Source organism: Ascaphus truei, chromosome 8, assembly GCF_040206685.1.
Source record: "Ascaphus truei isolate aAscTru1 chromosome 8, aAscTru1.hap1, whole genome shotgun sequence".
NCBI lineage: Eukaryota > Metazoa > Chordata > Amphibia > Anura > Ascaphidae > Ascaphus > Ascaphus truei.
The window spans coordinates 102688599-102703826 of record NC_134490.1 but is presented as its reverse complement, the minus strand read 5'-3'; the positions used below and the strand labels follow the sequence as shown (position 1 = coordinate 102703826).

Here is a 15228-nt window from a genome sequence, read left to right as displayed (position 1 = left end):
GATCCCACAGCCAGTCACAACCATGGAACACTCAATGTTAAAGGATCATACAGCTGCACATCCAGGAACATGGTTTATATGATTCAATGCAACCAATGTGACCAAGGGTGCTACATTGGGGAAACCAGCCAAAAACGTCAAGGAAGAATGAATATCCACAGACATTCTATACTCAACCATGAAGAATGAAGATGCTGCTCACCAGTGGGACATAATTTCTCACAGCCAGATCATTCCATAAATGATTTAAAAATCAAAATCCTCAATGGAATGTTCAAACGCACCCAAGAACGGAAAACATTTGAGCTCCGATTGATAAGACTCTTTGACACCAAAACAAGTGGACTTAATGCAGACATGGGGTTTCTCACACACAATCATAATTTGTTGTAATGGTCCTCCCTGCCATTGTGCCATCTTTTACCCTCTCCCCCCCATCTTCTTCCCCCTCTATGCTGCTGTGGATGTACAGCCCCCCCCCCCATCCCTAATTCTCACATTTCTTATCTCAGTTTTAACACCCTTCCAGTGCCTGTAATTCTTCATTCTTCTTTTTTTTCTTTTCCAATCCCTGTCTAAGTCGTAGAAACCTTTGTATATCAGTATTGCAAGGCCTGAAGAAGAGAGGAAAACTCTCGAAAGCTTGTCCTATGACATAAATTGTTAGTCCAAATTAAAAAGGTATCACCTAATACTGAAGAACAAAAGATTCATGTGACAACAACAAGAGCACACGGGTATACCAAAGAAATAACAAAGTTTATTACATGACTTAAAAACAGGGGAGGAAATGTAAAAATGGGGGGTGGGGGGGGGGAATCCAAACTGACTCCTCAAGGGACAAGAGAAGGACCAAATAATGGACAGTAAATAATGCCATGAATGGCGTGTCAAGCACTAGAAACAAATCACAGGGCAAAGACTACAACCTATGATACAGAGTACAGTTAGTCCTGGTGATAATTAGCAAACTACACATGAGATTGTTATACTAACAATAGATAGCTGGAACACACGTGTAGGCTGCCCAGAAATTCAAGGCACTAAATCATGCCATGAATAGTGTAGCAAGCTCTAGAAAGAATCACAGAGCAAAGACTATACAGACTGTGATACTTAGTATAGCTAATCCTGGTGATAATTCGCAAACTACACATAAAATAGTCATGCTAACAAAATGTAGCTAGAGCACACATGTAAATTGGCCAGAAATACAAGGCATACACAATCAAAGAAGATGCAATTCAGGCATACAAACAGATCCGCATAATGTGCTACAAATGGAATCATGCTACTGAAAAGTGATATAATCAGTGGTTGACAAATCACCAAAAAATCTACTCGCCACACAAAAAAATCTACTCGCCACCTAGTACCAAACGTGTGCTGCTTGGGCCAATATTTACTCGCCCGGGGGTTAAATCCACTCGCCCGGGGCGAGCAAATGTATAGGTTTGTCGAACACTGGATATAATGGAATTGTAAGTATCCAGGTCATGCATGAAAGCTCCCAAAAATTAAAGGTCTGTTCATTTTAAAGTCCATATGTATTGCATAGTCCATGATACAGACTTTTAATTTTTGGGAGTGTGCTTTTCTAACAATGTTTTAAAGACTGACCATTTATTTATCTTCTACATTTTCCCTGCAATATATTCCTTGTAGATTAGTCCTCAGTTTATTCAAATCTGCTTTTCTAAAGTTTTTTCTAAAGTTTAAGGTCTTTGTTGAACCCAAGTAATCTGATTTTTGATAATTTATTTCAAATGAGACCATATTATGATCACTGTTACCCAAATGTTGCTGGACTTGAATATTTATTATTATAGGTTAAAGCAGTAAAATTGCAGGCATTATTGAAAACCCTGCTCTCTGATTGGTTAAAATTCCGGGCATTATCCAATCAGTAATTCCCAGAATTTTGGCTGCTTGCAATGTGTTGCTTTCCAATGTGTTGCTTTCCAATGTGTTGATTTCCAGCCAATCAGCTTTCAGAACAGCTCTGAGACAGGGCAGGGGATTGGTCAGAAGGCAGGAACAGCTCTGAGACAGGGCAGGGGATTAGTCAGGAAGTATCAGCCACGGGTTGACTCCTCCCCCTCCCTCCGTGAACAGAGCTGACTGAGCAGATTCAGTTGAATTGGAGAGGGAGAGGAGGAGATAGAGGAGGTAGAGGGAGGGAGAGAGACTGCAAAGTAAGTACTGTAAGTCACTGTCTGCAGTTTGTTTGTGGCTGCAGTTTCTGTCTGTCTAGTGTGTGTGTGTGTGTGTGTGTCAGTAGCAGTGTTTATGGGTGTAGCAGCAGTGTTTGTATGTGTGTGGTGTGGTGTGCTGTTGTGTTGTATGTGTGTGTAGCAGCAGTTTGTGTGTGTAGAGCTGATGTGTTGTGTGCAGAGCTGCTGTGTGTGTGTGTAAAGGTGCTGTGTGTGTGTGTCAGTGTTAGCAGCAGTGTTTATCGGTGTAGCAGCAGCAGCAGTGTGTGTGTGTGCTGTGCTGTTGTGTTGTATGTGTGTGTAGCAGCAGCAGAGTTTGTGTGTAGAGCTGCTGTGTTGTGTGTAGAGCTGCTGTTTGTGTGTGTGTACACAGAGGTGGTGGCAGTGTGTGGATATAGATATCTGCAGTGTAAGCGTATATAGAGATGGTTTAATGTATTTACCATTTTATTTAAAAATCTATATATATATATATATATATATACAAAAGTGTCTATTATTTATTAAAAAAAGCCTACATTTAGCCTATAATAGTAATAACCCCCTCAGAACAGGGCATTACTTGCCAATAATGCCCTGGCTGGGTTAAAGTCCCTCGGCTTCACCTCGGGCCTTCAACTCTTCCAGCCAGGGCATTATTGGCCAGTAATGCCCTGTTCTTCGGGGATTATTACTTAATTATTCCACATAGTTTGATATTACCAAATCCAGTATTGCCCCTCTTCTGGTTGGTTCCTCAATAATTTGGGTTATGTCTTCAAGCGCCTCCAAAAACCCAATATTATACTTTTGGAACGTATTACACTTTATTTTTTCTCTTTTTGTGTTCTCTCTCTTGTGTATATGTTTGTGAGTCTACAGAGCAGCGCTTTTTCTTTCACCTGGAACTCTTGAATCTTTGTTGCCCACATTGCAGGGCAATTTGATAAGAAGCAGCTCCTGAGGATCACACTTATATCCTTTTAGATATTAACCTTATGGACTATAGATTGATATAAAACTATGATTGTTACTTAGAAATATATGATTGAACCCCCTGTCTGAGTTTAGTGTTGAGAGTATGGCGGCTCTGTATGAAGCACCGTCTCCCCCGAGTTGAGTGTACATGAATCCTGTGTGTTGAAGGCGTGCTGTGCGTCACACCAATCCACGAACCGGATACAAAAGTACAACGAAGGATGGGCTGGACTGCAAAAACTCTGATGTAAAGCACTCCACCACTCACCGGGATAGCGTAAACATAAAAAAGGTTTATTAAACTACATTAAAAACAAAAGACATACTAGAACAAAACAGGGGAATAGCACTCCCACACGTTTCACGCTTGCACAGCGCTTTCTGAAGAAGTATGCTATAACACACAATGGGATAGGTTTATATAGCTCCTCCTATTCTAATTGAAACAACTGATGTTAATGATATAATAAAGAATTAGCACATGTGAGAGGACACAAGGATTTTAAACAAAGTTAGATCTCTGTATTTGAACATATAAGTAACAGGATCATACTGCCACTTGGTGTGAAAAAGAATAGACACTTGGTTCCTTGAAATTCTGTTCCATTTAAGATGGTATAATCTATCATTGTAATGTTTGCAACATAACATCTAACTGAGACCACATTGCTGAAACATTATATCTTATAGATAGATCTCCGTCGTTAAACACATTGTGCTGATTCCATAAACAAATAAGGACTAACAAATGTAATGTAAAATAGTTCAACTTGATCAGAAAAAGAGAATTATGCATAGCAAATAATACTGCTAGTAGGAAAATATATACTGTTAGTAATGAACAACCTGTTATATAGAATAGAGCAATTGGAGAACTCACAGGATAATAGAAATGAACAGCAGCTGTCATCTCGTTCTATATATTCTTCAGGGTTAGTGATAATGATATAAATACCAAATGAGACCCATGTTATTGAGTATCGTATTAGATTCACAAGTATTAAATAGAAGTAGCGATTTGTATGTAAAAAAATCACATACATTGAATGACAGCAAATGTATCATAAAAATTCTGCAGTGCTAAGAATCAAACTACACTCTAGTTAGTCTACCAAACGACCACAGTAAAACAATATATTTTTAGATGGTAATATTACAAACCAAGTGTTGATTGGTATCTCTTCCTCATAATAAAAAAAAATACAAAGTAACACATACATTCACAGAGCTCAAATTAGTATATCATACAATAATATCACAAAACACAGAAAACAGAGTAGATGTACTCAGATGTGTTGAACTATGGTAATAGAAACAGGTAAATTACCTCCCTAAATCCAAGTCAGAGGAATGAGGAGACAAAGTAGAAACACTGAATAATGTAACAGCATTTAATCAAAGAAATATTTTAAATCCCATTCTGTATTGAGTCCTTTAGGAATTAAAGTATCTAGGACCAAAATCCAAATGGGCTTCTCTTTTATAAAGAGTGTTTGTCACCTCCTCTGGTGTGGATCTTAACATGATCAATAGCAATACATCTGAAATTTTGTACTGACCCAGACTGACATTCGGAAAAGTGTTTTGAAACTGGATGGGTTTAATCCCTTTTCAGAATCAGTCTGAAGTGTTCCATCAAATGTAGTTTGAACATTCTGGTTGTTAAACCGACATATCTTTTCTTGCATCCACATATTAGCACATAGACAACAAATTCGGTGTTACAATTGGTGAAAGACACAATATCATAGGATCGGTCACCCGCCATATTGGTGAATGTCTTAGATTGAAATACATGTTTGCAAATCTTACAACGACTACAAGGGAAACATCCAGTTAAGTTTGGAAAAAATTATGTCTTAGCAATGTTCTTGTCTTTTTTTAACATACTCGGATAGATGTTATTACCCAAAGTTTGTGCTTTCTTAAAAACAAACTTTGGATTGGCAGATGTAATGCCCCATAAAGAGGATCTATGGAAAGGATGTTCCAGTGGTTTTTTATTATTTGTTTGATAGCATATGATTGGTTACTGAATTGTGTAATGAAATATGGGGGGGTCTAGATCGAATGGATATTGTGTCTGTCCAATTCTCCCATGTTTACCTTGAAGTCTCTCATTAATCTTTATATGACTTTAGTCAATTAGTTAATCTCTATTCTGCTTCAGAGCTTTCTGATATGCCTCATCTAGTGCCTTTTTATAATATCCCCTTCATAGGAATCGATCTGTCAGCTCGTGCTCTCATGTACTGCCCATAAGGTATGCCTATGGTAGGCTATAATGATGGCAGCTTTTGGCATGCAAAAGTGTGTTCCTGGAGTGTTCTGACAGGTGTCAGTATGCACCATGAGATCAAGGCCGACAAAAAGATTCAAGTCAAGGAAATTGATGTGTTGTGAAGTGAAGAACAGATTGAGTGTGTTGGTGTTGATATAATTTATAAATGGTGGAAGTTTTTCTGTGGTGCCATGCCAAATGAGTAACAAATTGTTGATGTAGCGACGATAGAAGTGGATGTGTTTGCGATAAGGGTTTCTATCTCCAAACACGTGGGAGGCTTCCCACCAACCCATGAAGAGGTTGGCATACGAAGGTGCGAAGCATGTGCCCATGGCTGTCCCACATGTTTGGAGATAGAAACCCCCAGAGAAAAGAAAATAGTTGTGTGCGAGTAAGAAAAATATGCTGTCCAGGAGAAAAGTGACATGTGCTGGTGAGAGAGATGGATCGTGTTCAGAAAGTGTCTAGTGGCTGACAGTCCATCTGAGTATTAAATTATATTATACAAAGAGGATACATCTAATGTAACCCAAAGAAAATTAGGTCACCAGGGAAAGTTTTGGAATAAAGACAACACGTGTGAAGTGTCGAGTAAGTGTGAAGGGAGTGTAGAGACAAGTGGTTGTAAATAGTGATCAATGTAAATGGACAGGTGCCCACCCAGTGACCCAATGCTGAAAACAATCGGACGTCCTGGTGGTGAGTGAAGAGATTTGTGAATTTTAGGAAGATGGTGGAAGATGGGTGTGTGCAGTGTAAATAGTCAGATTCTTTGCAAGAAAGAACTCGAAGGACCCTCCCCTCCTCAAGCAGATCATTAAGCTCCTGCAGAAAAGTATTAGTCGGATCTGTTTGTAATCGTACATAAGAGAATTGGTCACTCAACTGTCTATATGCTTCTGTGAAATAGCAAGAACAGTCTAGAACAACAACAGCACCGCCTTTGTCAGCATTTTTTATTACGGTGCTGTCATTGTTCTTTAGGGAAGTAATAGCATCACGTAATTCAGGTCTTAAGTTGTCGTGATGTTTCTTCTTAGTTGTGAATTGAATGCCTTTGTAAAGAAGTGATAAGTCCCTTTCAACTGCCTGTTGGAAAAGATCGATCGCTCTACCTTTAGAAAAACCTGGAATAAACTTTTTGGCAATAAACAATTTCAGTTTTTGCCATCGTTATCAACCTCCCGACGTAACATGCTTTTTTAGGGTTTTATTGAATCGTTCCACTAGACCATCTGTCTGTGGATGATAGACTAAGGTTCTTAGGTGTTTGATTGTGGGGCGCTTACATAACTCTTTCGTTTCTTGGGACATAAATGGGGTTCCCTGGTCGGTTTAAATCTCCTTAGGAATTCCCACCCTGCTAAATAGGAGCATTAAGGCTGCGCTTATAGTGCCTGGCGATGGCGACGTGACGGTGCTCTGAAACAAATACATTGACTCCGTCGCAAGCGCTTATAATAAGCGCAACGGCGACAGAGCAACGTCGCGATCAAAAATGTCAAAGCCGGGTCTATTTTATTTTTTCGAGACAATTGCCACATGTGACTGTCTCTAAACCAATCAGAGACCGCGACCGCCTCCTTTTGTGACATCATTGATATGCAACTTTACACAAATTTGTTATTTATTTTTTCTATTTTCAGAACCTTTTTTTTAGGCTGTAATTTCCCCAAAAGTTTCAACCTACTCTAATTGCATCTTGTACAGCTTAATTGTGTAAAGGAAGAATGAAGCTGGCAGTCATCTCTTTTGGACTGATCAGGTTGAGCCGGGTTGCCGACCCTGGATTGTGAGGCTGGTAGCAGCATTGCAAAGAAGTCACAATCTGTTTAAAGTGGGTAGAACATGACAATCTCACTACTATAGTGTGCAGTAATACTCTGGTTATAGGTCTTGCACAATGTCTCTACGGCTTTCTCCTGCACTCACTCACACAGTCTAGCACAGCTGTCGTCCCTCCCCTTCTGTCTAGCTGCTTTCCCTTTATAGATACCTGTGCTCCTTCAATACAGTATGCTGTTTTGCATCTCTCCTCTGATTGGATATTGTCATTTAATTTTTTTCTGCTCTGATAAAGGGAATAAAAAATATTGTGTTTGCCATCTGTAACATTAAGTATTTATTAACTTTGCCAAACATACTGTAAATGTCAAAACCTAACATTCAATCTGCTAATACCAGCTAATGCTCATAAATTCTGCTAGCTGCTATTGTTTGTTTTATCCATCAATACTTTTAAACATAAAATATCGTGACGTAAAATGTTTCTAAGTTCCATTTTGTGCATGGTCAGATATTTATACAGTATGTAAAGTTAATTTTACTCTAATACCAAACATACTTTGAGAACGGATCTGAGTGACAGAATACGCTGGGTGAATCATGTTTTTTCTGTTACACAAGTCTCATATAGAGGATGAAAATGCTAATTCTCCAACAGTAAAAGACAAAAAAAGTATGTGCAGATTTAACCACAAAAAATAGACCTTTATACCATAACATTGTCCAATTGTGTTTCGAAATATAAACACGGGCATATGATTAATATATACAAGTTATATAAATGAGTATACACGTGTTTTATATTAGCGAGTACAAAACTTTATATAGTATCTTAGCCTGAAAAACCTAAGCAGGCAAACAAAAAGAAAATTTACCCCCCGAATGCACTCGAATCAACCTATATTAGTGTTATTTATAAATTAAAATTAATAATTTTATTAATATCCTATATTTAAAATGATAGTTGTACAGAGGGGAGTGGTAAACAAATCCATGGCCACCCCCAAAATGGCATACCAACACAAATATTAGCTTTATTAACCGTTTTATACACGTCTACGGAAAAAAGCAAGATTTAAGGAAATACACCTAAACACATTGGTATATGGCCTCAGTCCAAACAAACCCCAACAGAATTGATCACAAACCTATTAATAGGATGCGCTTTTGTCTATAAAACCGGCAGTCTCAAATTTGAGTGTACTGTCGGTACTGAATCTGAGGGGTATGTTGCCGAGGACAGAAAATCATAAAATACCAATATGAGCTGGCATCTATGCAGCCAGGCGATATGGTGTAGTTGTGTAAATTCACAAATCAGCGTGAGATCACAGTATCAGCACATTCAAATCACTCTGTGTTATGACCCTAGACAGTAAAATAATCAACTAGCTTGATCACTTATCCTGAGAAAGGGCTGGCACAAAGTGTGCTAATTAATAGCCCCGAGGCACGGTTCAATGACCGTATCAAGTTATAGCCTCTATTAGCTAGGGTCAATTATTTATTTATTTATAAAATATTTTACCAGGAAGTAATACATTGAGAGTTACCTCTCGTTTTCAAGTATGTCCTGGGCACAGAGTAAAACAAATAATACATGGTTACAAATACAGTTACATAAATGAACAAGGTATACATTATATACAAGACATTGCGTGCACAGTTAAAGAAAATATATATTATGAGCGTATGAAACAGTTACAGACCAGATTAAAGTGTGAGACAGCCTTAGATTTGAAAGAACTTAAGCTGGTGGTGGATATGAGAGTCTCTGGTAGGTTGTTCCAGTTTTGGGGTGCACGGAAGGAGAAGGAGGAACGTCCGGATACTTTGTTGAGTCTTGGGACCATGAATAGTCTTTTGGAGTCTGATCTCAGGTGATAGGTACTGCATGTGGTAGGGGTGAGGAGCTTGTTCAGGTAGCTGGGTAGCTTGCCCAGAAAGTATTTGAGGGTGAGACAGGAAAGGTGAACTTTGCGCCTAGACTCTAGTGATGACCAATCTAGTTCTTTGATCATTTCGCAGTGATGTGTGTTATAGTTGCATTGGAGAACAAAACGACAAATTGAATTGTAGAGGGTGTCAAGTTTGCTAAGGTGGGTTTGAGGAGCCAAGCCATATACTATGTCTCCATAGTCAATAATTGGCATTAGCATATGCTGTGCAATACGCTTTCTGACCAGGAGATTTAGGGAGGATTAACACATTGCAGTAATTATCCAGAAATATATAAAAACTCTCATGGGGACACTAAAAATATTCTCCTTGGATTTTGCTCATAATTGATGTAGCACATGTTTCAATGTCCTCCATTAATAGTAAGAACACTACAGCTCCTGCACAATTCTCTGCAGGTAATTAACCCATTGTGGTTCTCACCCAAGAATACATAGTAGCAATTTAATGGGGACACATATGCTGATGGTCACCCAACATATATTGCAGCAATCTCAGTAAATACAAGGAGTGACACTACACATCACAGCAAATAGTGGTTATCCAGTTGTAATGCAGTTTCAGATAAGTCATACCACACTCATCATATTCCATTGCCACCCAGTCATGACAGGGAAAAGAGAAGGGTGATATATGTGTCTTAGCAGTGTTGCTCCATTAACATCCTGAAGCACATAGTAGCAGTTTCATTCAGACACATACACTGCTAGTATTGTATTGTATTGTATGTCTTTATTTATATAGCGCCATTAATGTACATAGCGCTTCACAGCAGTAATACACGTGGTAATCGAATAAATAACAGATAATATAAATAACAGATCATGGGAATAAGTGCTTTAGACATAAGCATAACATTAAGGAAGAGGAGTCCCTGCCCCGAGGAGCTTACAATCTAATTGGTAGGTAGGGAGAACGTACAGAGACAGTAGGAGGGAGTTCTGGTAAGTGCGTCTGCAGGGGGCCAAGCTTTATGTATCATGTGTTCAGAATATTCACAGTGCTATTCGTATGCTTCTTTAAGCAAGTGTCTTAAGGTGGGTCTTAAAGGTGGATAGAGAGGGTGCTAGTCGGGTATTGAGGGGAAGGGCATTCCAGAGGTGTGGGGTAGTCAGTGAAAAAGGTTTAAGGCGGGAGAGGGCTTTAGATACAAAGGGGGTAGAAAGAAGACATCTTTGAGCAGAACGCAAGAGTCGGGATGGTGCATAGCGAGAAATTAGTCAAACAGTATATGTTACAATAGTATCAATGGATGCGTGGAGCTACACATGTTGCTAGAAACACAACGGATAGTGATTATGCAATGGAAACGGAGTTGCAGACTAATCATACCACACTCATCATACTCAATATTGAAGAAAAAAAAACACACGGCTGCTGCTGCCCCCGCGCACCGCAAAACCTGGGGGCTGGGAGGGAGGAGGGAGGAATCGCCGCCATTTTTTTAAACTTTTTTTTTTTTTTTAAATTTATTTAATTAACTGGCGCCTGGCCAGAGTCATCACGGGCCACACAGAGAGGCCAGGCGGGCTGCATGCATTTTTCTATTTTCATTTATATGGTACGAGAGAATTCCTGTTCAAATACTGCTCCAGATCAGAAATCTGGAAACGCCTGAAAAATTCCTTTACCACGTGAGTGGGCATTCATTAGTGGAATCTGCATTTACAGCTCAACCCCCTTATAACGCTGTGCTTTGGGGTCCAAAGAATCACATCACGTTATAAGCAAATCGCGTTAGAAATAATGTACAATTATATGCATTGTACAATAAACTATTAAGTCATAGTCATAGTAAGTCACACCAGCTGCATCTCCCCATTGGTGGTATTAATTTATTTGTTTTATACAACACTTGGTGATTTGGGTTTGCACTTATTTTTTGTGCTACAGTGTTAGGGTTAAGCGTGGCCTTTGCTGCAGTACGTAACTCCCTAGTAGTTACAGGGGGGGTGGCTCACGGCCGAGGTACTGTCCACCTACCGGGGCTAAGATATGGGACACTCCCCTGGTAACAAAAAGGGGCTGCAGTTCAAATTATAAGTTCTCTCCCCTCAGGGGGAGTAGGGTGTTGTGTGTTTTCTCTCCCCTCAGGGGGAGTAGGGTGTTGTGTGTTTTCTCTCCCCTCAGGGGGAGTAGGGTGTTGTGTGTTTTCTCTCCCCTCAGGGGGAGTAGGGTGTTGTGTGTTTTCTCTCCCCTCAGGGGGAGTAGGGTGTTGTGTGTTTTCTCTCCCCTCAGGGGGAGTAGGGGGTTGTGTGTTTTCTCTCCCCTCAGGGGGAGTAGGGTGTTGTGTGTTTTCTCTCCCCTCAGGGGGAGTAGGGTGTTGTGTGTTTTCTCTTCCCTCAGGGGGAGTAGGGTGTTGTGTGTTTTCTCTCCCCTCAGGGGGAGTAGGGTGTTGTGTGTTTTCTCTCCCCTCTGGGGGAGTAGGGTGTTGTGTGTTTTCTCTCCCCTCAGGGGGAGTAGGGTGTTCTTCGTGTTCTCTCTCCCCTCAGGGGGAGTAGGGTGTTGTGTGTTTTCTCTCCCCTCAGGGGGAGTAGGGTGTTGTGTGTTTTCTCTCCCCTCAGGGGGAGTAGGGTGTTGTGTGTTTTCTCTCCCCTCAGGGGGAGTAGGGTGTTGTGTGTTTTCTCTCCCCTCAGGGGGAGTAGGGTGTTCTTCGTGTTCTCTCTCCCCTCTGGGGGAAGTGTGTTCCTGTTCTTGAGCCAGGGATCTGGTTCTGCCTGTTCTGTTCCCTCCCTCAGGGGAGCGGGAGCTGTTACCCCTTATCCCATTAGGGGGTAAGGGAGCTAAGGAGGGACTCTTGGTGCCTCAAGCTCCTGGGTCTTGCCCCAGGGACAAAGATAAAGAGCTGTATGCAATAAAGACACTGTTGTTTTACTCCTGCCTGAGGAGGAGGAAAGAGACTTCCCTGCAGGGACTGCTCCTATCTATGACAGGCCCTGGAGGATGGAGGCGCAGCTCCAAAGAGAAAGAAGATAATACTCAAAAGCCTGACCTGTTTATCCCCAATACCATCGGCGGATGCTCAGAATCCTGAGAGCCTACAGGTGAGCAGCACTATACCCGGTAACAACAACCAAATCTCCCTTAGGAGGGGGAAAGGGGTTACAGGTATAAGAATCTTTGCTCACCGGCTTCGTATATGTGAAACAGCCAAGAGCAACACATTGAGCATTGCGCCAAAACACGATTCAATTGGTATATGTACATATTCCCCTCAATGTGCGAAAGTTGAAAATATTTTATGCATCTTAAACATCTTAACACTATCATCGCTAGCGGGCCCTGATAAAAATACATGGCTGAGCCCTTAGGCAGTGAAAACGGCGAAACTGTAGAACATTAACAATGTTAAATGCAAGATTGCCATTAACAAGGTCTTTAATGCTGTTTGTTTATAACATAATATATGGAAGCCTTTACAAAATAAAAAGCCGGCTAATAAACATTAATATGGAAAACATGGCAGCAGGTGCTCAGATAGGAAGAAAAGCACAGAAAAGCGCAATTGCTTTTGAGCTCTGAAAAACAAGTGCGAGGTTACTATGGCAACGGCTCGCAGAAACCCTCTCCCTTTCTTCTGTGGCTACGTGTAAGCAAGATGGCTCTGAAAACAGATCCCAGATTCTGCGAAAAGAATGAATATCCAGCAGGGTTCAATCTAACTGCAAACCAATACGTGTTTTTCGCACAGTAAAATGCAAAACTATTGCTGCTGCAATGTAGACTTCCTGGCTAGGTAAGGGCTAAAATGTATACTTTTAAATGATTGAGATAATCACAGGAATATTATTCACTGCTATAAAAGTCAGTATTTTCCATACTTCCCCTGAAGGGATTGATTAATACACATTAAATTATTTCTTTGCATGAGAAAAAAACAGTAGACCAGTTTTTAGGCTTCCTAAAATATCTGAAGATGTAAGCATACTGTATGCTGTACATTATAAAATAGACAAATAAGTGACTTTAAAGCGCATAACAAATAACCCTTCCACTGCCAGAGTGGAAAATAACAAAAGAAACAAGATGACATATCTTTTAAAAGCAATCAAAAAAGAAACCAGTTCACAATTCATCAAAAGTTAAACTGAGGAACCAGCAGTGCCACCATGAAAACATACCATACTTCTGTTATGTTTTTTAATATGATGCTGCCATATCAAGGAAAATATTTCTATCTTTAAAAAATATATATCTTTCAAGCAACAGTCCGCGCTAATTGGCAATTAAAATGTATTTTTTACATTTTAAGAGATCTCCTCTTGCTAGAGATTAAGACAATAATAATTTGTAATGTTCATGAGACAAGAAAATAACATTATATCAGATAAACTCCTATACTGTGCGTGGATTTCTGCTTTAACCCTTTGCGTGCCTGTGAAGGGCAGCGACCCCAGTTTAATATGAGTGCCCGTGTTGTTAATACACCTTGTTTATTCACTTATGCTGTGATGTGCTGTCTCTTTGTCACCAGGATCCTCCTGATTACCGTCTCTCTCTCTCTCTCTCTCTCTCTCTCTCTCTCTTATATATATATATATATATATATATATATATATATATATAGCCAATAAAGAATATCACTTGTGAGCACATTCACATGTCTTAGACAGGTCTGCAACCCTGCCTTTCACCCATTATCACCTTGCATACAGTGTTCCTACTGCAGTGGGTGATAAGGCAGGGTTGCAGACCTGTCTAAGACATGTGAATGTGCTCACAAGTGATATTCTTTATTGGCTATATGCTAACGGTGGAGGTTTTCTGTCGCCTTTTTCACCCACCATAACTTAAAATGTATGAGATATATATGTATGCAGTGCTTGACAAATCAGCCAAAAATCTACTCGCCACCTTGCCCCGCCCCTACTTCAATTTTTTTTAATACATTCCTAATAAGAATTGTGTGTGTGTGTGTGTGTGACTGACTGGGTGACTGGGTGGGTGACTGACTGACTGGGTGGGTGACTTTGACTTGGGTGGGTGACTTTGACTTGGGTGGGTGACTTAGGTGGGTGGGTGACTGGGTAGCCAAGAGAGACACTGCATGTGCCAGCACCCGCTGCTCTAGCGCACCCATCCCTCCCTTCTGCTATGAGGCGGTGCCCAAGAAGACTAGTAAAGGAGAAAATGTAAAGTTTGAAGAACTGCCACTTACCTCCCCTCCCGTTCAGTCTTCCAGGAGGACAGGCAACGGTGCGGTGGGACAGGCGGCGGTGCGGTGGGACAGGCGGCAGTACGGTGGGGCAGGCGTCGCATGAGTGGGAAAGGGGGAGGTTGGGAGAGGGGGGGAGGTTGGGAGAGGGGGGGAGGAGGCCTCGGCCAATCGGGGGTTGGGTTTTCAAACTTGAGGCGCGCAACAGCTCCAAATTGCAGGGAAATAGGCATAAAAAAGTGCATGTTGATTAGGCGGCCATGACGGGTCGCCTGCGGCCAAATCCACTCGCCCCAGGCATGCGGGCGAGTGGATTTGTCGACCACTGTATATAGGAACCAGCGCTCAATGATTATATTAAGGAAGTGATAACATAAATATAAATGTGATTTGTAATAAGGGAGAATTGAAGGTGAAGGGGGTAAGGTGTAACTCGACTCTCAAGGTGTCAATTAACTAATTGAGGGAGAGCAATCAGCTGGGGATAACGGCAGCTCTTCAAAGGAACAAACCTATTTCCAATAACGCATGTACAGCAAAGGAAAAGCGCACAATCCTACTGCAAAATGTATAAGGCGATAATTATACAGGAAAACGTGCACGCCTGAAAAACATAAAAAAAACAATAGCAGCGCACATTCCTGTTGCGGCGTGCGCTCCGCGTTGAGCTTCGGGACAACTGTCACCTGGCGCGATCTGCAGATTTGTTCTTGGCTGGTGATGGCTGCGTCACGTGAGCGGTTCCAACCACTCACGGCCACCTCTCCTTGCTTCCTCTCCACCGGCTCCCTGGTATAATCACTATGCTGCTCGGCGACAGCACTGGGTGACGTCACAGAATAGCTCTGCAGCTCTTGGTATAATTGAGCCCTAAC

The 15228-nt window shown here is 41.0% G+C and overlaps 1 protein-coding gene and 1 long non-coding RNA gene across 3 annotated transcripts in view; one reads left to right on the top strand and one right to left on the bottom strand.

The window, feature by feature from the left end:
- JMJD1C (jumonji domain containing 1C) overlaps positions 1-15228 on the top strand; it is a 1023975-nt gene that overhangs the window by 786474 nt on the left and 222273 nt on the right. The gene's annotated exons all lie outside the window — the stretch shown is intronic.
- The window catches only part of LOC142502128 (uncharacterized), a 54977-nt gene continuing 49674 nt past the window's right edge, over positions 9926-15228 (bottom strand). For both annotated transcript variants that reach the window (XR_012803647.1, XR_012803648.1), the window contains exon 5: positions 9926-12822. This is a non-coding gene — a long non-coding RNA (uncharacterized LOC142502128). The remainder of the gene's footprint in view (positions 12823-15228) is intronic.